General features: G+C 42.3%; 1 protein-coding gene across 1 annotated transcript in view; it reads left to right on the top strand.

Moving 5' to 3' along the window:
- ST6GAL1 (ST6 beta-galactoside alpha-2,6-sialyltransferase 1) overlaps window positions 1-25,201 on the top strand; it is a 73,212-nt gene that overhangs the window by 1,616 nt on the left and 46,395 nt on the right. The window contains 1 exon segment of the mRNA XM_070371891.1: window positions 4,845-4,993. The gene's annotated coding sequence lies outside the window, so the exon portion shown is untranslated.

The following is a 25,201-nucleotide window of genomic DNA, read 5'->3' as shown; positions in this document are numbered from 1 at the left end:
CAGACCCAGAGGAGACCTGATCTTGGAACCCAGATCTCCCAACCCATCTCATGCATCTCATCTCCCACCCTGTCACATGCTTCTCTGAAGATCCACATAAATACACAAATTGAGCTCCTACAGTTTTTACTAAAGCAAAAATTATAGTCATTTCAGGACATAGTAAGAGCAGGGAATAGAGTAAGCCCTGTCCTTTCTTATTCCCACTGCAGTGTTCTCTCATCTGCAGAGTGAAGATATGGTAACTGTGAGAAATTGATAATAATCACTTACACTTACAACATGGTATTTTTTTAGGTGCTTTACAACTATTATCTCACTTAATGTTCACAACAATTCTATGCGGTAATTATTTTTTCCATTTCACAGATGAGAAAACTGATGTATATACATAAAAGTAAGTGATGTGCCTAAGGTCCCATAGCTAGCAGTTAGCAGAGCTTGAATTTAAGTGAAGTCCAATCTCTTAACCACTATGATGCTTCTTAGTTAGGTTTGATTTCATTGAATCCAGATGTTTGAACAAAGATAGTCAGTGAAAAGATTTGGCTTTCAGCTTGATTCTCAATATTGCTGAATCTGAATCTTCCCTAATTCAGAGGAAGGAGAATGTTTTTCCAGGTAAGAGAAGAAGGATGACTTCTTGCATGGGAGTGATATTTTAATGGAGCTTTGAGAGATGGGTGAAATTTTGAGAAATAAAAAATTCTGAGAACAAAGGGCAGAATACCAGCCAAGATGAAATAATCCAGCTATAACTTCTCCTCACCACTATTTATAACAAAAAATTGGATAGAATGCAAGAACCAACTACATGAAAACTTGGAAAAGGCAGATAGGATACTGTAATCAAAACCTAAATAATGACCCTTGCTATGTGGAATTGTGTAGTTTGGGAGGCTAGAACTCTGAGATAACCCCATCTTTCCAGCCAGAGGAACCAGGAAAATGAGCCAATGAAAGCCAGAGACTCCAGGGAAATTCCTGAGAAGAAAGAGCTGAAAGGGGGACCCACTCTGTGTATGGTTTGGCACAAGTCCTGGGCATTCTACAAGGTGCACTACAAGATGTGGGATGGATCGTATGAAGCGTAGCAAAAGTTTTGAGAACTTAATCTGTGGTATTAACCACTATCTGAGTCCCAGATAAACCCTTGAGTTGCCTATGTGACTGGCATACTCATTTGGCACAGGAAAGGCTTTGAAAATTAAATTGACGTCAGAGATACCGGTCATTAAAGATGAGGGAGAATGTTCTATTTGAACCAAAGTGGGCTAAACGCCTGCTAAAACAAATAAACGGAAATATCAACGTTTTTTTCAGAAGAATTTAACAGAGTTTAGAGTCTCATGACCTAACATTCAAAAGTCCAGGATACAATCCAAATTTACTCACTATGAAAAGGACCAGGAAAAGCTGAACAAAGAGGGAAAGATTTTCAACAGGTGTTGACCCTATGATATCTCAGATGGTAGAATTCTCAAAGATTTAAAGTAGCTGTTAAAACCATACTCCACTCTTGAAAGACATGAAAGGAGAGGTTTTCAGCAGAAAAATGGAAACTATGCAAAATAACCAGATGGAAATTGTAGAACTGTTGAAGAGACAACATCTGAGGGAATGAATCCACTAGATGGGCTCAGTGACAAAATAGAGATGACAGAGAAAGAAGTCAGTGATCTTGAATATAGAGCAATAGAAATTATACAACACTTAAAATATATTTGTAAATATATTTTTTATTGGAAACAAATGGATAGAGTGTTATGGTACTGTGTGTGTGTGTGTATGTGCTCAGTTGCTCAGTCATGTCTGACTCTTTGCAATCAATCCCATGAATTGTAGCTCATCAGATTCCTCTGTCCATAGGATTCTCCAGGCCAGAATACTGGAGTGGGTTGCCATTTCCTCCTCCAGCAGATATTCCTGACCCAGGGATTGAACCTGTGTCTCCTGCATAGGCAAATGGATTCTTTACCACTGAGCCACCAGGGAATTATCTAGCCACGAATGTCAGTGGTGCCAAGTTTGAGAAACCCTGCTCCAGACTAATCTAAGTTTTCTCTCTAATGATATTTCCAGCATTTTCTTTATGTTCTAATTCTGGACATATACTTATCTTGCATCTGGTTTTGTATTGTTCTCTTTTTTGTATCCATCGTTGAGTGAATGTGAATTTTGATACCAGCTTTTTCATTTATCCAGTTGTGTAATTTTGGTCAGGTCACTAAACTATGCCATGCTTCAACATCTGTATCTGTAACATGAGATCAAAGTCAATATGCATAGATAATGCACTGATTGACATTTTCTCAGTATTTGCCGTGGGCCAAGGACTGTGCTAAATGCTGTAGGTTTGTTACGTTTCACTTCTTCAAAACAGCTCTGTATGGTTAGCATAGGGGCTTCCCTGGTGGCTCAGTGGTAAGGACTCTGCCTGCAAAAACCTGCAGGAGACACAGGTGTGATTCCTGGGTGGGGAAGATCCCCTGGAGAAGGAAATGGCAACACACAAGTATTCTTGCCTAGAAAATCCTATGGACAGAGGAGCCTGGCTGACTACAGTTCATGGGGTTGCAAAGAGTCGGATGTAACAGAGCACACAGCACACACAGAATCACAGTGAGTCCCAAACAGAGTAAACGCAAATGATAACTACTCAGTCACATCATAATTAAACTGCTGAAAACAAAATTAAAAAAAAAATATTGAGAGCAGCCAGAGAAAGATGATACATCATATGAAAGGGAAACCTATTCAAGTACTGCAGAGTTCTCATCTAAATCCATGTAGATCAAAGACAGTGGAACAACATCTTTGAAGCAGTGGAAAAACAAAGCTGTCAACTCAGAATTTTATATGTAGAAAAAAATCCTTCATGTTTGAAGACAAAATATTCTCAGATGTAGGAGATCTAGGAAACTCATTTTAAATCATATTGGAGAGAAAATTTGAATGTGAGCAATAAAAGAAGAGCAGGAGAAATAATAAATATCCAACATGGTAGACTCTCCAGCAGTGAAAATACACTCAAAAATATGAAATAAAAAATTGAGCAAAAATAATCTACTCCCATGACACAAGGGTAATTATAGATTACTGGCAATATTTTGAATTTATTTCCTGCAAGTCATTTTCCTTTGTGAATAATTTCTCCCTTTCCTTTTCTTCTTCTCCCGCTTTTTCTCTCTTTCAACTAAGATTTTAGAGTTTTATAATATTCTTTATCAGTTTGCATTATATTATGAATCCATTACTATTTTGTTGAGAGAACTAATCTAAATTTTTTTGTTTGATAATGATGATTTGGTTATATTTATAAAAAGAGTGCTTTTTAGAGATCCATAGTGACATAATGGATGCAATGATACAATGTCTGAGATTTTCTTAAAATAGTCAAGATGGAGGATTGGCTTCTTATGTCAAAGAAATGAAACTTGCATTAAATCAGTAATTGTTGATGTTGGGTAAGGAGTACATGGTGGCTCATTATATTACATTCTCAGCCGTGTCTGACTCTTTGTGACCCCATGGATTGTAGACCACCATCCTCCTCTGCCCATAGGGTTTTCCAGGCAAGAATACTGGAGTGGGTAGCCATTCCCTCCTCCAGGGAATCTTCTCCACCCAGGGGTTGAACCACAGGTCTTTTGCATTGTTGGATTCTTTACTATCTGAGCCACCAGGGAAGCCCATGCTACTTTCTAGTTTTCTAAATGTGTTTTGTAAATTAGAAAGCTTTAAGAAGTCTTCATAAATGTGATTTTAATTGTTTAATCACTCCCTGTCCTGCAGACATTCCATAAAAGTAGATTCTCCTATTATTGTTGTGAATTGAGGCTGTTTCAGGTTGTGTGTGGGCTGAGATTGGATCAGACAGCTTTTCTGATTATTTCCTTTTCAGAGATGTAATTACTGAGTTAAAAGAGAATGGGCATTTTTAATGCTTTGATACATTTTGCCAAATTGCCCTTCAGAAGAGATGTTCCATGTTATTTTTGTTCAAGAGACACATGAGAGTGCTCTTTCAGCTCTATATTATATATATTTTTAACTGCTAGTAATTTTTTTTTACAACAACTGGACTTTATTTGGACCTTAATTCAAACAAACTCTTAAAAAAAATCAGCTTTGTAAACAAACACACGTATTTGAACTTCTGGCTAGATATTTGATGGTATTAAAGTTTTATCATTTATTTATGTTTGTGTTTATTTGTTTATATTTACTGGGTTTGGGGGTTATTTTTTGTGTTTCTGTGGTTACTTTTTTTTTTAATTAATTTTTATTGCAGGATAATTGTTTTAAAACTGCTATTAATTTGATAGGGAGAAGGTGGCATCTTGTTATTTTAATGTATATTTCTTTGAATTTTCAATAACACTGAACCCTCAACCTGCCACTGGATTGGTCCCCATCCTTGTAGGGAGAAAGCAAGGGAGACAAGTAGAAGGAAAAAGATTTACAGCCCCTCCTCATTCCTCCCTTTGGGGATGAGAAGCAAATGCAGACAAAGAGCCCTGGGTTCAAATCCTTTCTGCAACTTCTAGCTACAGACTTTGTACAGCCTTCAGCTCTCGAAGCCTCAGATTTTTCCACTGAAGAAATAGAGCAGTGTCACTGGCCTCTGTAAGGGTGAGGTGATAGAGATTTAAAGGGAAATAACCTGGTGTGCAGCGGTCAGTCTGAAGCTTTATGAGGCTGCAGTTCAGGATACAAAAGCACTACCTGGTGTGCAGAGGCAGCAGGAATCCAGAGCCAGCTCTCCTGCCTGGGACGGCCCTGTGGGGACTGCTGCTCGTGTTTGCTGTTTACCATTCGTTCTTTACAACTTCCTCACACAGCACTCTTCCAGTCATTGCTCAGTGACAGAGGCAGCTATCCCGAGCCAGGAAATTAATCCTGGGGAGTGAATGCCAACACCTGATGTATTTATCTGATTCTGTGGGAATGCACCTTTCAAACCTCAGCTCCGGATCATGTTGAACTTCAGGTGGGTTTCTTTGGCAGTGTCTCCCCTTCTTCTTTGGAGCCAAACTCAGAGTAGGACTCTGCTCTTTTCAGGGCAGCCCAGCCAAGCCGGGGTCTCAGACTAAATTCACTGTCCCTCCCTGACCGCTCACCTTCCTACTGCTCCCTCTCTGCCCAGGCCCAGAATTTCCAAATTGGACATATTCTTGCTCCACACCTAGAGGTTAAGAGCGGCTGAGACAGAGTTGGGGCCTGGGACTCTGAATAACCTGTCTCACAGCTCAAGAGACAACCTGACATATTCTTCTATTTACTGCTTTGGAATGGTGGCGGAGGGTGGGGGTTACTCTTTAGGTCTTTTGAATACCAAATGAGAAATGTGTGTGCATGCATGCTAAGCTGCTTCAGTTGTGTCTGACTCTGTGCGACCTTATGGACTGTAGCTTGCTGGGCTTCTCTGTCCCTGGATTCTCCAGGCAAGAATACTGGAGTGGATTGTCATGCTGTCCTTCAGGGGAATCTTCCTAACCTAAGGATTGAACCTGTGTCTCTTATGTCTCCTGCATTAACAGGTGGGTTCTTTACCACTGGTGCCACCTAGAAAGCCCCCAAATGAGAAATACTTCTCCTGAAATCAAAGCTGGGTGCCCAGGCCCTGGTGCTATCAGCCTAGCCCAGTTTTGCTCTGGAATCACCTCATTGATTTCCCATTTTCTTCCCTGGACACAGTCTACTTGCAAAAGACCAAAGGGTGGAGCTGGGAGATGGAGTAAGTTTGGCTTATTTTCTAAGTTGAAGGAAAATTCAGAGGCAAAGTCAGCAGGCTTTCTTGTGAGAATTTGGGTCTACTGACTTCTCCTGTCTTGGGCAGTGAGCCAGCCAACTCCTGTGGGGCTGTTTGGGCAGAGCTTCTCTAGTTGTTTGTCTGCAGAAGACTCTCAGGTATGTCCATGCTCTGAGATAATTGAGTGATTTTGTGTTTGCATTTTGATGATCATTGAAAAATGATTCTTATACCAGTTATTCACCCCAATTCATAGCTAGACGATCCTTTAGTAGAATAAACTATTGGTGTCTTCAGTAAACGTTTGTCAAATAGCAAGCATTTCTTTTTCCTCTTTCAAATGGAAGGGTGCTTGATGAAGCAAAAACTTTATTTCCTATTGCTTTATAGAGGTGGAGAACTCATGCCATTGTCTTGGAGCCTTAAGGTTCCTTCTCCTCTATTATTTCCCTAGTGTTTCCACCACAACCCTGTGAAGTAAGGATTATTAAGCCCCTTTGAGCATAAGGAAACAGAGGGTCAGAGAGGATGAGTGACTTTCAAGGATACACAGAGATTTGATCTGAGGACTGGGGGTCCTCATATGTATACCATGATATCAGGCTTTTTCATGAGTTTGGCCCTCCCAGTAACAGCTCCTTGTCTCTAACTCCTTTGAGAGTTCCAGATTCTGGTTCTCATTGCTTTGGATCAGTGTTTGAAATGGTTAACACTGAAAGTGGCTATGTTGATTTTGTTGAGATGGTCATCTAGGTCCCAGATTTAACCAGGCAAATATTGAGTCATGTACTCCTGGAACATTCATCTCTTCTCAGAAATGAAGACTTGCTCCATCCTCAGTAGATAAGCCTTCTGCTCCTGGCAGGCTCAGGTTCACAAGGTGCCATTTATTAAGCACCTGCCATGTTCCAAGGCATGGTAGGATCCTTTCTTCTAACCTTATAGCAACTCTGTGAGGTAGGTGGTTTTGTACACATTTTACAGATAAGGAAGCTGACACCCAGCACATTCATGTAATTTGCCAGGGTCATGCTGATAGCCGATGAAGCTAGGATCCAGATTCGTCTGACTCCAAGGCTGGATTTGCAGGAAATTTGGCTCTACTCTTCCAAGTGGCGCCTTGTGTGTGGGCCTTCACCATCTTAGTCCTGATCCTCATCTCATGAGTGTGGGGGTGGGTAGGGAGTGGGGTGCACCTGGGTTGGCTTGACCTCTGGACCCTGAATCAAACCTGAGTTGGGATTCTGGCTCTGTCTCTTTATAGCAGAGTGATTGTGGAGAAATCCACAGCCTCATTTGTAAAATAAATTAGACAATTATAGTATTGTTTTGATCGTTAATCAAGTACTTGTCACAGTGCCTGGCCTGTAATAGTTGCCCAAGAAGCAGTGACTACTATTTGTTTATTGGTCACGTACTCTCAGGGAGTGGAGAAGAGGGTTTTAGGGATGGGCAGGTCTGCCCCCGCCACCTGCTCCCCCACACGGCTGAACTGGCACAGCACCATGTCAGCTCGGTAGCTCCCTTCCCTGCTCTGAAGCTCTTGATCTGCTGTCCACTGCACCTCTGGTGAAAGCCAGACTCTCCTACCTGTTGCTGTGCCTCACTGTGAGGCTTGAAGCTCCCTTTCAGCTTCACCTCCCGACGCTCAGCTTTGTCTCCCTGCCTAGGCAGACTTGAGCCTCTCTGTGCCCAGCACCCTGCCCTTGCCCACCTCCAGGCCATTTCCCTCCCATCCCACGGGTCTTTCCCATCCGCCTAGGCTTCTTTGATCCCAGGCTGGATTTGAATCCCTCCTCCCGGGCTAAGATCCTTGAACACCTTCTTTTCCAGAAGAAAACACTCACTTATTTGGTAAAGGAAGATGACCCACAGGCCCTGACCCAGAGGTAACTGGGCCACAGGCTTTGGCAACACAGAGGTAACTAGATGGTTCAGGTGCTCACTCTCTAGTGAGAGGAGCAAAGTAGACAGTGCATTAAATATTTTGTCTTTGACTTCTCATGGCATTTAGGATGATTAGCATCTTGAGGGCAAAAAGAGTAAGTACCAGTTACCTCTGGGCTACTGTTCTGAGCTCACAGTTACCAGTGTTTTGGTTGAATTGATTGATCTGAACAGATGTGATCAAAGGTAAACTCACAGTTCTGGCACCCCCAGGCAAGCACTGGTGGGGGGCGGGGTTAGAGGGAGAGTGGGAAGCCCAAGAGCACCCCTCTCCCTTCTGTGACCTTCTCTTCTACCCCTCCATCTTCCTAAGTCACATTCTATGACCGAGTCAGCATGCAGGGTTTGGCACTTTTTTGATGACTTGCTATTGGCTTCTAGGGAGGGAAGCACCCTGGGCTTAGAGCCAGACATTCTTGGGCCAATCATATGATCTCCTCCAGCCTTGGTTTCCTCTTGTATAAAATGTTCAAACAGTAGACTTGACATTCATATGAGAGTTCTCTGGAGATCTTTGGAAATGCTCCACATCATCTTCATCTTTCTTACCAAGTTCTCATTTATTGATAGTAGTCCTAAGGTGAGGTGTTCTGCTCTCATTTGATGGATAAGGACGTCAGGCACCAGAGCTACCAGAGCACAGAGTTCCCCCAATTTATGCAGTCAGGCTTAAGCGATCTGTGTCCTGAGCAACTTAAGTGATCTGTGTGCTCTGTTGATCTCATGAATATGGAGCTGTAGGCATTTGTAAGTCTATTAAAAGAAATTCATCATTGGGTATAAATTTTCCTTAACACAGACTAGCAGTCTGGTTTCTTTGGGAGCCATAGCTCACAAAGTGAAAGTCACTCAGTTGTGTCAGACTCTTTGTGACCCCATGGACTATACAGTCCATGGAATTCTCCAGGCCAGAATACTGGAGTGGGTAGCCTTTCCCTTCTCCAGGGGATCTTCCCAACCCAGGGATCAAACCCAGGTCTCCCACATTGCAGGCGGATTCTTTACCAGCTGAGCCACAAGGGAAGCCCAACAATACTGGAGGGGGTAGCCTATCCCTTCTCCAGCAGATCTTCCCAACCCAGGAATTGAACTGGGGTCTCCTGCATCACAGGCAGATTCTTTACAAACTGAGCTATCAGGGAAGCACTACAAACAAGCAGTTATTTCTATCATGACCTGAGGAGTATGGAACCCCTCTGCACCGAGTTGTGGTCTGGAGGCGACTTCTCTTGCAGACTAAGGGACTCAGATAGTCAAAATCCCAAATGTTGACTCTGTAAATGCCAAAGGTCAAGTGTCAGGACAAGAACCATCTGGGGCTGCTGATGGATTCAGTGAGATGATAAGTGTCCAGCCCCTGAGTGTGCCCTGGGCTCAGAACTATGGCACAGTTACTTTCCTTTTTCACTAAGATCATTTGCTTCTGGGGTTAGTGGGCTCTGCTGTGGCTGAGAGAGTGTAAGTCAAACAAGATGAACATCTGAGTACAGGAATTAGGAGCATGGTCAGACAATTCTGGATTTACATCTTGGCACTGCCACTCGCTACCAGAAGCCCTCTAACTTCTTTAAGATTCAGCTTCCTTATCTGTGAAATGCAAATGATAGCAGTGCCAGCCCCAGAGTACAGTGAAAGGAGGAAGATCTGGGGGTGGGATTAAGCAGTGAGTGCTGATATCTGATCTCTAAAGTAAAAGATCCAAACCTTCCATCTGCCAACACAGGCGCAGATAATCAAGTGATCTGTGTGTACGTGAGGTGGGCAGGGAGGCAGATGTGAAAACCCCCAGAAAACCAGCTCTTGCCATCTAGAAGGGACTGACCATGAGCCAACAGCAGAGTGGAGTGTGAGTCTTCCTCTGGGACCACTCTTTGTCCAGGAGATGACTTTTCACACCACTGCTGCCTGTGTCATCTGGCGATCACGCTCAAGGTCACAGATGGGAGGAGAGAAAGTTGAAAGGTCCACTTTGATGTAAGGGTTAGTAACAGATAAGAGTTGTTCACATCTTCACTTTGGTCAGGGAGCCCAGAGTTAATGACATTTGACCTGAAAGTCTTGGAGATTTGGATCGAAGCTGAGGCCCTGTCACCCCACCTCCTCAGTAACTCAGGCCCATCACAGGCAGTGAGTTCCCTGGACTATGGAAAAGCCTGTGTAAGTAGGGACCTAAAATGTCTGAGCTCCTGTGTTGATCCATCAACCATGTCCACCTTCACTGAACTGGCATTACCCCTGCCCCATCCCAAAAGCCTGGAGCTTGTCCTGTCCACCTAAGGACCCACCCCTGTGAATGTCACATTCTTCAAGGCCTAAGTCAATGTTTATTGGTTCAGGCCAGTTAAATCAGAATCTATCTAGGAGAATTTTAAGCATCTAGCTGTATTTTTACTGAAGTATAGTTAATTTACAATATTGTGTTACTTTAAGGTGTATAGTAAAGCAATTTGGTTAGACATATATATCTATATATGTATATACATTTTTTCCATTATAGGTTATTATAAGATATTGAATATAGTTTCCTATGTTATGTAGTAAGTTCTTATGGCTTATCTGTTTTATAAACAGTAGTGTACATCGGTTAATCACATCCTCTCAATTTATCTCTCTCCACATCTTCCCCTTTGGTAACCATTAGTTTGTTTTCTATGTCTGTGAGCCTGTTTTGTAAATAAGTTCATTTGTACTATTTTTTAGGTTCCACATATAAGTGGTATTATATATTTGTCTTTCTCTGACTTTCTTCACTTAACATGACAATCTCTAGGTCCATGCGATGCATGTTGCTACAAATGGTAATATTTTATTCTTTTTTATGGCTGAGTAATCTTCCTTTGTGTGTGTGTACACACATACACACCATATCTTTATCGATTCATCTGTTGATGGATACTTAGGTTATTTCCATGTCTTGGCTATTGTAAATAGTGCCACTCTGAACATTAGAGTACATATATCTTTTTGAATTATAGTTTTCTTTGGATATATGCCCAAGAATGGGATTGTTGGTTCATATGATAACTATTTTTATTGTAGTTTTTACCATTTTCAATAGTGGCTGCATCAAGTTACATTCCTACCAACAGTGTTACCTTCTTTCCACAACCTTTTCAACATTTATTATATGTAGGCTTCATGGTGATGGCCATTCTGACTGGTATGAGGTAACATCTCATTTTAGTTTTAAGTTGCATTTCTCTAATAATTAGCTATGTTGAACAGTTTTTCATGTGCCTTTTGGCCATCTGTATGTCTTCTTTGGAGAAATGCTTATCTTCTGCCCATTTTTTTTGGATTGGATCATTTGTTACTGAGTTGTATGAGTTATTTGTATATTTTTGAAATTAAACCTTTATTGGTTGCATTGTTTGCAAATATTCTCTCCTATAAGTTGTCTTTTTTTCTTTTTTTTTTTTTTATGGTTTCCTTTCTATTTAGTCCTCCTTTGCTCTGTAGTATGTGAGAATTCTGGGCAGCTAATTACCCTGCCCATGTTTCACAGCACTGGTGTTCTGTCCCCAGGGTGCAAATCTTATCAGTTTGATTAGGTCCCATTTGTTTATTTTTGCTTTTATTTATATTTGTCTTAGGATACTGACCTGGGAAAACATTGCTATGATTTATGTCAGAGACTATTTTGCCTATGTTCTCTTCTAAAAGTTTTATGGTATCATGTCTTATATTTAGGTCTTTAAGCCATTTTAAGTATGGCATAGAGGTGTGTTCTAACTTCATTGATTTACATGAGGCCATCCAACTTTCCCAATATTACTTTCTGAAGAGATTGTCTTTTCCCCATTATATATTTTTGTCTTCTTTGTTGAAGATTACTTGACCGTAGGTGTGTGAGTTTTTTTCTGAACTCTCTATTCTGTTCCGTTGATCCATATGTCTGTTTTTGTGCCAGTACCATACTATTTTGATTACTATAGCTTTGTAGTATTGTCTGAAGTCTGGAAAGGTTATGCCTCCACTTCAGTTCTTTTTCCTCAGTATTGCTTTGGCAATTCTGGATCTTTGGTGTTCCCATATAAATTTTATTTGTTCTAGTAGTTCTGTGAAAAATGTCATGGGTAAGGCATCTGTACTTTTAAAATGCTTCCTAAGTGCTGTTAATGCTCAGGCAAGAGCAGCAGTCTTCTAAGGAGTTCCCTTCACCCATTTTGAACTTCATGGCTATGGGATTTAGAAGTGGGGAGCACTTCTGAGGACAGACTTGATCAAACTCTTTCTCTTCTATATTCTCTTTGCTTTTCTCTTTGCATGGTGCCCCATTTGGCCTTGAGATCAATTTGCTAAGATGAGAGGGGTAAACAGCCATCACCTTGGTGATGTTAAAGAGAGGCCGATCACTTCACTGATTCTGGTATTTAGGAAGTGCTAAAGAACTCTAGGCCTGAATTCCTCCTGTCCAACAGGTAAAACTACATGGGGGGAAATTGGAAATGGCCCCTGACACAATCCCCAGCGGTGGGGTTTCTGGAGGAAATTATGTTTAAGACAACTATCAGACATCATTGTTCTCACTAAAGATAAACTTAAACTGGGGTTTGAAGAGTGAGATGTAGGTCATCACACCTTGTTACCAAGATTTAAGACGATATTCTTAAACTTTGTAATGTAGGTCATCACACCTTGTTTCCAAGATTTAAGACAAAATTCTTAAGCTTTGTTTTTTCAGTAGCACTCTTTCCCTCCTGTGTTGTTGCCATTTAGTCCTCCTTTGCTCTTTAGTATGCGAGAATTCTGGGCAGCTAATTACCCTGCCCATCTTTCACAGCACTGGTGTTCTGTCCCCAGGGTGCATCTTTCTGATATAACTGCTGCTCAACTGCTGAGAGCTGAGGTGATGAGGAGGGAGGCTTGTGTCTGTTTGATCTGTGAGTAAGTGAAGTCACTCAGTTGTGTCCAACTCTTTGTGACCCCATGGACTGTACCCTGCCAGGCTCCTCCGTCCGTGGGATTTTCCAGGCAAGAATACTGGAGTGGGTTGCCATTTTCTTCTCCAGGGGATCTTCCCCACCCAGGGATTGAACCCTGGTCTCCCGCATTGCAGGCAGACCCTTTACCGTCTGAGCCACCAGGGAAGAACAAAGTGAAAGTCGCTCAGTTGTGTCCGACTCTTTGCGACCCCAGGGACTATACAGTCCATGGAATTCTCCAGGCCAGAGTTCTGGGGTGGGGTAGCCTTTCCCTTCTCCAGCAGATCTTCCTAACCCAGGAATCAAACTGCGGTCTCCTGTATTACAGGTGGATTCTTTACCAACTGAGCTATCAGGGAAGCCCTGTTTGATCTGGCAGTCACTAAAATTCTGGTTTTACATTGCTATTTTCCTTATTTTTAAGCACTTAGGAGCCAGATTCTTCCAGATAAACTTGGAGTGCCTAAATTTTGCCCAGTTGGGTACAGATGGGGGTAGTTTTTTAAAAAGCACTCTTCCATAAATAGTCAACAGGCAGAACCTGTTTTTTTAGGAGGCCAGCTGAGATCAGAAAGTTATGATTTTATTGGGGTCAGTTTCAGGTCATGGACAAACCAGAATTCCTTGCCCAGGGTTTCCTGAGACCCATCAGACACTTCAGGGTTTCAAAAAGTCAAATGGGAGAAGCACATTTGTCCCAAAAAACCTGCTCAGACCAAGGAAATCATCAAGTTTCTTTGTTTCAAGCTCAGCTTGTGTCATCTGATTGTGATAACAATGACAGTCTTATGCTGGTCAGAACCTCTTTTTTAAAAAAAATATTTATTTTTAATTGAAGGATAATTGGTTTACAATATTGCTTTGGCTTTTCCCATACATCAATATGAATTAGCCATAGGTATATTCCTCTCCCTCTTGAATATCCCTCCCACCTTGTCCCACCCCTCTAGGTTGGAACATCCTTGTCCATTTGATGAATGTTTCGTGAAAGTGAAAGTCACTCAGTTGTGTCTGACTCTTTACAACCCCATGAACTATACAGTCCATGGAATTCTCCAGGCCAGGATACTGGAGTGGGTAGCCTTTCCCTTCTCCAGGGATTCTTTCCAACCCAGGGATTGAACCCACGTCTTCTGCATTACAGGCAGATTCTTTACCAACTGAGCCATAAGGGAAGCCCTGTCCATTTGATAACAAACAAGAACACAAATTATTAGCTAAATTTGGCTGTCAACAGTTTTCAAAATTTGGGGGTCATGGCAGGGGTAAACAAATAAAAAGGCACTGGATGTAAAAGAATTTAGAAACTGGTGGCTTTGGCTAAACTAAGAACTGTTATTTTACTGTGCTAATGAAATGCTGGGATGAAGAGAGAATTGTGTGGACAATGAAAAATCTATAGGTAAGAATTCTAATGAATTCTCAGAAGTCTACTTAGACCAGTAGAAATAAATATATGAAGTCTGGTGTGTTACAGTCTATGGGGTCACAAAGAGTCGGAAACTACTACACAACTAAGCAGGCACGCATGCACACACACTCTACTCAGTAGCTCATTTAGTTACAGTAAACGAATAGAACAAATAGATTCAATTCTTACTCACCTTGCCCAGAAGTGACACGTGTTATTTTTGGTCACATTTTATTGCTGATAACTAGTCAAACAGTCTCAGTTCCACCTAGATGCAGGATGTGTATGTATGTGCACGCATACACACTTCCTGAAAAATATCAATATAATCCCTGGTTGGGCCACCACTTTAAGCAGCAACTCTATATGGCAGAAAAAGCACGTCTTTGGTAGGGTGGCAGCTATCACTGACATGAAGAAACAAGAAAATGAGTCATTGCAGAGTTGAGTTGTAACTCAAGTGACTCAAGAGTTTGAGGAGACTTCCCTGGTGGTTCAGTGGTTAAGACTTCATGCTTCCAATGCAGAGGCTGTGGGTTCCATCCCTGGTCTGGGAAGTTAGATCCCACGTGCTGTGTGGCACAACCAAAAAGTGGAAAAAAAAAAAAAAAGGAGTTCCTGATCTGAAAGAAATGGAAGCCCATTACAGGGAGGTTTCTGGAGTCCAGGACATAGAGACTACTTCTTGAAGGTGGTTAGCTGAAGGCAATATGATATCAAGGAGTCTAGTCTGGGGACAGAAAGTTTGGGTCCTGAAGTACAGACGAGGGTGAAGTTTGCACACTGAGAAATTAAAGAGGTGGAGATCAGCACAGAGCATAAAGAAGTGTCAACAGAAGTTTCCAAAATGGTCACTGGCAACTCTAGTTGACCTGGTAAAGCAGAGGCGCGACAGTAAACAAACAGACTGAGTAGAGGGATATATATTGGATGGCAGAACCAGGCTTACAAGTTAGAACAGTCTGGCTTACACCCCATTTACAATATCTTAAGCTTGACCATTTACAGTATCTTAAGCAAATGGCTTAAACTCTTTGAGCCTCAGTTTCTTCACTCATAAAAGAGAATTGTTAATACCCGCCCCACTGGATGGTTACAAGAATTAAATTTGGTAACGCAAAATGCAAGTGCCTGGGAAGAACTCTAGTTAACAGGATCCTGGGTTTTCCTCCCTTGGCTTGTTGCAGTAGCCTCTTAAAAGGTCTTTCTTTTTTTTAACTTTTCCCAACCTGCCACCCACACAGTTGATTCTCAATGTAGCAGCCAGAATGATCCCTTTCAAACCTAAGTCAACCAAGACTTACGTAGAGTGAGTTCGAGTTCTTAGCTAGAGTTCTTACACCAGTGGAAACCCCTCTGTGATCTGTAGCCACCACTTCCCTGCCCCGTCCTGCGCTGTTCTCCTCCTCACCCTCTCTCCCCAGGCCCCATGCTGGTCTTCAAGCAGGTCAAGCGTGTCTCTGCTTAATCATTTGTTGGTCCTTCATCTGGAACCCTTCTCTCTCAAAAGTCTGCCTGAGCCCTCCTTCGCTCCCTCCAATATTTGCTCAAATGCTTTTCAGTGAGGCTATCTCTGAATATCTAATTTACAAGGGATCCTCTGCCCCCTAGCCCCTACTGTCCCTCTCCATCTTCCCTGCTTTAATTTTCTATCTACTTACAAAGCACACTGTATGTTCTTATTTTGTCTTACTCTCTACATACCCTCTCACTGTGAGGCATATTCTGGGGCGTGAGATTTCTGGCTGGTTTCTGCACTGTCATATCTCCACTTTGGCTCACAGTAGAAAATGAGTACTTGCTGAATGAATGAACCTATTATGAGTATTGGAGTATGTTGTTCTTTAAGCTCTGGGACCACTGCAACGTGGAGACCTCCCTGTTCATTTCCCCACCCCAAACTCCCTTAGATTATCAGGATTTAGCCCCCCTTAGAATATCAAATAGAATGATCCACAGTGGGAGGATCATTGGACTTGAAACCACTGCATCTTAAGAAGCCTTGGGATCTAACTCTAAGTTTACAGGAAACACAGAGCAAAGGGGAGTAAGTTGATACCACAAGGAAGTCTCAACCAGATTCAGTATGTGGCATATTCCACAGGACAAATGACAGTTTTTTCAACAAATGTATATCATGAAAAAGAAAAAAAAAAATAAAACAGTAGGGAACTGTTATAGATTAGAAGAGAGTTCATCCAAACAAAATGTGCCCACCTTGATGGGATCCTCATTCAAGGAATTTAGTGTAAAAGACATTTTTGGGAGAATTGGCAAAAATTTGAAAGTGAAATGGCTATTGGATGATAATGACATCATGGTCATGTATGTACATACACAGAACCTAACACATAGGGGGTGGGTAATATTATACAGAATTCAGCTCCACAGAAAATGATGTTGAGGGCCTATGTTCTCAGTTCTCCTGAGGAGGGTAATAGCAAATACTATTCTAGATGCCAAAGTGTGCTGTGCTAAGTTGCTTCAGTCATGTCCAGCTCTTTGAGGCCCTATGGACTATAACCCACCAGGCTTCTCTGTCCTAGGGATTTTCCAGGCAAAAATACTGGAGTGGGTTGCCATTTCTTTCTCCAGAGATGCCAAGGAGGTAAGTTAATTCATTACATAAATGGATATCTTAGGCTATTAAGACTTAGTTTTCTCATGGCACCCCAGTTAAGAAGACCTGGTATGGGGAACTGACACGAAGCCTGGCATTTGCTTTAAATTACTGGAGTGTGAGATGGATAAAACAAGGTTGGCAAAATACTAATAATCTTTGGATCTGGGTTATGAAAACATGGAGGTTCTTTATGGTGTTTTCTGTCCATTTTTGTATGTGTAAAAGCTTCCGTAATAGTCACTACAAACTTGGTTTTTCAAGATGAGGAGGAGGTGAAACAGTTCTTTCTCAGGAGGAAAGAGGCCTATTTTTTATTTTTTTTCCTCTCTGTGTCTCTGTGGGGTGTGAGTTGGGGTGTAAAGGAAGAGAGGCGGGTCTCTTGCTTGGGAGGAGCGTTGTGTCTGTTCAGCCCTCCTTGCAGGCTCTTTTGTTCCTTCCTCCTCGGCTCACCCCTGACTGATGGAGGGGAGCAGACTTGTCTTAGCTGGTAAGAGTGGGCAGATGGCTTTTGGGGCTGGGGCTTCTACTGCTGGTACTGGGAGGTGGGCGTCATACAGAAGGAGAGCTGATGGGCTGTGAAGTGCTTACTTTCCACCAGGCACCTATTGAATTGGAAGGCAAAAATTTCTACAAATATGTGTCCACTAAAGACACAAGACTGAAGACAAATCACAAGCAAATGGCCTGTGATTTTTGTCCCCTTTGTCCTCTCTCTTAGTCCTGAGTTCAGAGCTCCCCTCACCTGTTCTGAGAGGCGGGCTCTGGCCTGGCACCATGGAGTAGCTACCCTCTCTGTGGTGGGGACTCAACACCTCTCATAGATAAAGTTCTGATCTCCATGTTTTAGGAAACCTCAGGGAAATGTACTCAGCCATTTCACAGCTTCTCCATTAGTGCCTGCCTGGCTGGGAAAAGATCTAATCTCCGGTAAGAGATCATTTTGTTTGTTTGTTTGTTTGTAGTCTGGGTCTGGAACAGGCAGGAACAAAGGCCCATTTGTCTCTAGGGCTCTGATCTGGCAAGATTCCCCCCTCCCCACCAGGCAAACACTTGTCAGTGCAGCCACTCAGTTACTTGGTGAGTCTCTCATGGTTTCCTCTCACTCCCCACTCAGAGTCACCAGCTACAGGTTGGTTTCCATTGCTTATCACGTTTCTGATTTTTTTCTGTCCTTTTGAGTAAAACTGGACTTGTCAGAAGTGTTTTGACACGACGACTAAGGTTCTGACCTCTGCTGGCTCCATACAGTGGAGCTCAGTTGTTGGGACCTGAACGCTGTGTCTGACAGCAGCCTGGACCAGCTCTGCTGGGGACCCTGGGAGGTGAACCAGCTGCACACACCTCGAGCACTATTGGTGCTGCTGGGGTTAAATGACCTTCACTCAATTGCAGGAATTTTACCTTTTGTATTGATGAAGTATTTAGCACATGGTAAAAGTACAGTAATTGTTAGCCAGAACAGAGTGATGAAGTCTATCAGTAGAATGTCCGCACAGCCCTGGGGAGGCAAATTTTAAAGTATTATTATCCATACTTCACAGATGAAGACACAAGGCTTACAGATGATGGCAAAACTTGTCTAACATCCGGCAACATCTGACAGATAGAAAAGCCAGGATTTGAATCTGGGATTTTGAGATGCCAGAGCCTGAGCTCTTTCTCCAAAGTTGGGGCTTCTCAAACTAGTGGTGGTGAAGGACAGGATTTCTGCCCTAACCTCTCCCACATCCATAGTTTTTAAAATACAATAAAATGGAGTTACTAGAATAATGAAAAGACATTTACAATAACAAGCTGTATTTTTAAAGTTACTATTAGACTCAACAGGCATAAAATTATTCTTTCAATTACACTCAGTTTCTATGCTTTTCCCATCCTGGATCTTGATAAAGCTTTCTCAGATTAGCACTTTTGTTGGCATCAGAATCACTTGGGGTGCTTGCTAAATGCAGTTTTCCTAGCTCCATCTCTACTTGGATCAGAATGACTGAGGGTAGAATTCAGGAATCTACATTTTAACAACTCATTTCAATAATGTGCTCTAAATCTGATCATCATTGTTCTCTGCAGTGCTGCCTCCTCTCTGCAGATTATAGAGAGTACACTAACAAGTGAAGTGAATATTATGTTTTTTTAGTCTCCCAACCTGAGCCCTACTCTTCTTTTTAGTTTGTTTTTAAGTATTAGAGACTCCTTTCTGCAGAAGCTCACCAACAGAACCTGTTTCTGAACTCATTTAGTGCATGTCAGTGTCAACAAAAAAGTATAGTCACAGCCTGAAAGTAGAGAGTTATTTTATGTAGTGGGAATGTTTAAGACTCTGAGTCTGGGAGACAGCATCTCAGTAGCTTTGAGAAAACTGCTCCAAGGAGGCAGGAGTGACATCAGGCTATATAAGTTTGCAACAAAGGGAGCAGGCAGTCTGAACATCAAAGATGAGGAATCAAGTTAAGGAATTTAGCCTTCTCCCTACAGGGAGATGTAAGCCTCTGGGCTCACTGAGTTCATTCCTTTCGTGTACACCTCAGCTATCTGGGGCCAATCCTGTCTCCTTGCTCACCTTGCTGCTTGAACTCCCCCAGCTGCTCAGCAGTCACTATGAGGGGTGGCAGCATCCCCTGGATGGTGGTTTGGGGACCCCTCATTCACATTTGGAGGCCAGAAATCGCTGATGGCTGTGACATTTCTTGTTGATTAATATGGCAGGAAATATAATCATTTCACATCAGCAAAGGTGTTTTGGGTGCAAACTACAGACTGAGTAGACGGGGACCAGGTCACAAGGTGCCCACATCCAGGAGAGAGGGAGTATCACTAGAACAAAGTCCAGAAGTTGGGGCACTTCTGTGTGTAGAGGTGGGGGAGAGGAGCGGAAACCAGTGTCAGAGACAACTGAGGAGTGAACAGTAAGGGGAGAAAAAAAATGTGGGTTTTGGGAGCCAGAAAGGGGATGTGACCAACTGTGTGAAGTACGGCTGATGGGCTGAATAAGACAAAGACAGCCCTGAGCATCCGATTGGTAGCATGGAGTCATGGAGGTTTTTGGGATGTGGCAAGAGCAGTCTTACAGAGATGAGGGAGGCTTCATGGAGGGGCTTCAGGTGAGAAGGGGAAGAGGGAAATTGGAAACAATGACTCCAGAGAGTTCTTTCAAGCAGTTTTACTGTAAAGGGAAGGAAAGGTGTAGAGCTTTCATTGGGGGGACAGGGAAAAGGAGCTGATTTAGACCTCACGTAGTGGCTAAAGAGGCAACTTCTGTAATGTCCTGTATCTTTTTTCAGTTAATTCCTCCAGTAAAACAGAAACACTATTGACCATAACTTTTTTGTTTTCAAGCTCTTTGAAACTCTCCTTAATCTCAAATGATGTTGTCTAAGAAGAGTCTGCAAATCACCCTTATTCCTTACATAGCTTAATTTGAATATATTTGAACAAAACAACATTGCATTTTTTTTATATTTGCTTTATTTTTGGCTGAATTACTTTAAATTTCATTTCTACTTCAAATACATAGTTCTTTTCTAACATAATCACATATATAATCATGATAATCCTATTATTATACCTAGCAAAATTAACAGTGATATCTTAATATTGATACCTAATCTATATTCAGATAACCCAGTTTGTCGCTGGTGTTGCTCTGTTCAAACCAAAGGCCTACAGACTGCATGTGATTGTTGTCTTTTTTTAAGCTATTTGTTTGTTTTTTTTTTTTTTTTTTGTGCCCATTGACTTGATGAAACTAGTTCAGTTGTTCTATGGAGTGTCCCACTTTCTGGATATATCTGATAAATTAGGGTGTCTTTTGACTTGTTCTTCTTTCTCTTGTATTTCCTAAAAAACTAGAATTGCATATACAGATTAAACATCTTGGATAAGAATTTTCCATAGGTGGTGCTGTGTGCTTCACATGTCTCACTTCAGAAAGCACAAACTATTGAGGTGTCCCATTGTTAGTGATGCTAAGACTGATCTGGGTCAGGCGGTGGTTGCTTCAATTAGAGTTTGTTTTTTTTAGATAGGAGAAATAATAGCATGCCTATATGCTGATGATCTTTGACAGAAGGCTATCTATTGATGCAGAAGAAAAAAAGAGGGATTTTTAAGAACGTCCTTAAGTAGACAAGAGTGTGTAGAATCTATGGAAAAAGTTGGATGTTGCAAGTATTGAATGCAGCCAATTTATTCGTAGTAATGAGATCATTTGGGCATAAGTGTAGGTAAGGTGAATAGCTGTTGTACAAAGGCATGTGTGTGACAGTTCTGTTCTGTTAGCTTCCTTTTTTTTTGTTCTGTGAATAAGTAGCAAGTTCATCAGGTGAGGGTAAGATGAATTTCTAGGGGGAGGAAGTCATACAGTCCTCTAGGAGAGTGGCAGATGAATTGACTGGACACGTACCATATCATTGCTATGAAACATTAAGGAACTACTTGCAGTTAGTAGTCATGAACGTGAAGTGAAATTGGTAAGCGTCATTGTGTGATTTTCTTTAACCATGTTCAGCTGCATACTTGCAGGTTGCAGTAGCACAGAGAGTTGAATTTAACCAGACTTGGGGGTTATGCAGCCATGCATGATGAGAGAGGTCAGTTGAATGACTGACCAGGGAATCTGAGGTGGATAGAAAGGAAAGGGAGGGCAGGGAGGAAGTGAGAGGCAGTGAGAAGGTGGTAGGATCAAACACAGAAGACTGTTGGAGTTGGGTACTGGTTGGACTAAGCTGCAGAGATGAGAGTGATGATGAGAGAGGGGATACCTGAAATCGAGACTATGAAGGGAGTATATTTTTTGGAAATGACAAGATCAAAGATATAACCTTGGAGTGCGTTGCTGCGGTCACAGTCTTTGGAATTGAAGAGATCAAAAAACTGAGAGCCCAGTTGTTGTTGTTCAGTCATGCACTTGTGTCCAGCTCTTGCAACCCCATGGACTGCAGCATGGCAGGCTTCCCTGTCCTTCACTGTCTCCCAGAGTTTGCTCAAACCCATGTCCGTTGAGTTTATGAAGCCATCCAACCATCTCATCATTTGTTGTCCCCTTCTTCTGCCCTCAATCTTCTCAGCATCAGGGTCTTTTTCAATGAGTTGGCTTTTCACATCAGGTGGCCAAAGTACTGGAGCTTCAGCTTCAGCACCAGTCCTTCCAATGATTTCCAACCCAAATCAATTCAGGGTTGATTTCCTTTAGGATTGACTGGTTTAATCTCCTTGCTGTCCAAGGGACTCTCAAGAGTCTTCTCCAGCACTGCAGTTCAAAAGCATCAATTCTTTGGTGCTCAGCCTTCTTTATGGTCCAACTCTCACATCCGTACATGACTCCTGGAAAGACCATAGCTTTGACTGTATGGACCTTTGTTGGCAAAGTAATGTCTCTGCTGTTTAATACACTGCATAGATTTTCATTGCTTTTTTTCCAAGGATCAAGTATCTTTTAATTTCATGACTGTAGTCACTCTCCACGGTGATTTTGAAGCCCAAGAAAATAAAGAGACCAGAGGACTAGAATAATTCTGTAAGTGGATATTAATGCTATGAACAGTTATGATGGAAATAGTGTTGGAAAGAATTATAGTAAGCCAGGAGCTAGCATATTCAGGGAATGAGGAAGAGTGTCCTGGGTGGAGGAGAAGGTGGGCAGCAAGGTGGGCGGTAGGCAGTGTGGCCTTCACAAGGTTGTCATGAGGATGAAATGAGTGGGTGCATGTGGTGGAGTTCCCAGCACTGAGCATAGGCTCAGCAAGCATTACTGGTTTTCATTTTGAGTCTGTATGAATCTAGAGATCAAAGCTTAAAACACTGAGTTTATTTTTGCAAGTAGGTTGATTGCTCTTCATTTTAAGACCTTTATAACAGGCAGAGCTGCTCACACAGCCACATTTGACCTGGGGAAGTGGTGAATTTCCTGTCACTCAGCACGTTCAGCAGGCAGAATGAACATCTTTCAGTAACAGTGCTGTAAAGGGGACTCCAGCAATTGAAGGTGATGGGTAGGGAGATGGTGGGGGTGATTCTAAAAATTGAAGGGCATGGGGACAGGGGAGGAGAGGTGTCAGAGCTAGATTCTTTCTTTCATTCAAACATGACTGAGCACTTCTCAGTTATGGTGCAGAGCCTGGCTAGGTGCAGGGGGCCAGAGATGGATCTTACAGGCTGGGACAGACCTGCAAACATGTGATCTGGTGAGAGCCAGCACAGGCACAGCAGAGCTGTGACGATCTCTGTGGTGTCAAGAAAGGCTTCAAAGTCCAGGGGCACTTGAGCTAGTAGAGGAGGTTCAGGGGGGAGGTTGTGGTCCCATGAGAACAGGGTAGGAAAGGACATTTCAAGCAGAAGGAGCTCTCTGGGCAGGACTGCAAACGCATGGAAGAGCATGAGGCATTTGGAGTGCTACAACTGAGTTACTCTGGGCAAATCACTCTTCTTTCTTGTCTCAGTCTCCCTGTTTGTAAAATGGGGATAGCAGTGGTATCCTCTCAACCATGGGATGGTGAGGAGGGCAGGATGGTGAGGACTAAATGAAGTGATGTGGATAATTTTTGTCACAGTTCCTATTGCAATCCCTTTGGGTGTTTTATCTAACTCGATTCTTTAAATAATCCCATGAGATGGGCTCTGTTATTATTATTACCATTTTACAGATTAAAAAAACTGATTCCTAGGGGGTTGAACAGCTTGTCCAAGGTCATGTAAACTGGTGAGAGGCAGTTTGAACTCTTTCCCAGCTCAGTCTAATTCGAGTCCTTACTCTTAACTCTTAAGCTATGGTCAGTGCTTCACATGTAACTAGTATTACACACTTGGTAACTATTATTGTCATGAGTGCTAAAGTGTCTCTCCCAGAGAGTTGAGGATTCTATTACTGTTTCTGTAGCTGGTTGAAGATCACCACTGCTGGTATCTCATGACCAGCAGTGACTATTTTTGGAAGGCCCTCACCACCTACAGTACATATAGATCAATGATTATACCACTTGTTTCAATTGGTTGATTTTTAGAAATCAAGAGTGATTTTTAATCTCCTTAGAGGGCAAGTTGTTCTGAGTAAATGTGGTGTGAGGGAGGAAGAACTGGGTTTGCTGCACTCCTCTGATGTCTGTGCAATGAACCCAAACACAGGTCTCATGGGCCAGCATTGAGGGGGTGGCAGTGAAGTGGCAAATACAGGTGAGAGTGGCATCCTAAGTGCCATGACTGCCCAGAGTGTTGTCTGTGAGGCCGCTGAGCAGGAACCCTGTCCATCAGTGGTGCCTGAGGTAAGCATAGACCTCTAAAGGATGGGCAACACTTCCCTCACTCACTCATTCAACAAATAATCCTTGTTTGTTGTCTCTTTGCGATCCCACGGACCACAGCCTGCCAGGTTCCTCTATTCATGGTGTCGGGAGAGTTTGAAGTTTCCTTGGTTCTGTCTTGTCCAACAAAAATTTGAAGCCACAAACGGCCCAGTGTTACAGCCCCTTGTAATTTCCTCGGACGGACCAGTGTTACAGTTCCGTGTTACAGCTCAGTTTTATTTCTAAAGCAAAGGAAAAGGCGTGAGGGCAGGTCGACGCAAAACACACAAAGAGAAGCCCCCAGCCCAATTTTGGCTCCTCTTTTTGTATGTTTTTTCTTCTCCCCCTGGGCCTGCCCTATGTAAATTGGGCTAGCCAGGAATGCTGTTTGTTTTACCTGAGGTCCTCATTTGGTCCTGGACCTTCCTTTGTTCTATTTTTGCGGGCTTTCCCCTTGTCTTTTAGCCACTGCCATTCTGGACTCCTTTTTCCTATTCTAACTACCTAAACAATAGGATTTCCCAGGCAAGAATATTGGAGTGTGTTGCCATTTCCTCCTCCAGGGGATCTTCCAGACCCAGGGATCAAAACCATGTCTCATTGAGTATCTCCCATATGCCAGACATGCATCTGGGCACTGAGGGTAGTAGTGAAGAACCAGCACTTACAGGGTTCACATTTTTAGTAGGAGGAGACAAATGGTAATCCAATAATAATATGAATGCTTGCATAATCACAAACCCCCCTCCCTCACCTCAGAGGAAACTTGTATGACATGAAAAGAAGGCTAGCTATCAGAGGCAATTTTTGGACTGTACCAGGAGGCTGCTAGGGAGCCAGTGCTTCTCTAAATGGATAAGGGGAGCCCTGACTGTTTTTTGACAAAGAGCAGAATGGCACCTCTCACTTCTGTCCTGTCCATCATGCCCAGGATCTGCCTGCCTGCCTCCTGGTCATGAAAAGCTCAGACACCCCAGCCTAGATATTTAGATACGTAGAACTTTTAGTCACAGTGATGTATGTACAGGTAACATTTTGTTTCACTTTCTTTGTTATAATATTTTAAGCATTTTATTTCGTGTTGCTACTTAAAATTCATATACCATTATATATATATTCTATCTGAATGTAAGTACCATAGTTTAATTATTTCACTATTGTTGTAAGCTTAATTATTAATTTTAGATTTTTTTCACCATAATAAATCTCTTTGAAACTGAAAGCTGTTTTTTCTTTTTGCACATGCAAATTGCTTCATAAAAC

The sequence above is a fragment of the Bos mutus genome, chromosome 1 (genome assembly GCF_027580195.1).
Source record: "Bos mutus isolate GX-2022 chromosome 1, NWIPB_WYAK_1.1, whole genome shotgun sequence".
NCBI lineage: Eukaryota > Metazoa > Chordata > Mammalia > Artiodactyla > Bovidae > Bos > Bos mutus.
This window is presented reverse-complemented; position numbering and strand designations above follow the sequence as displayed.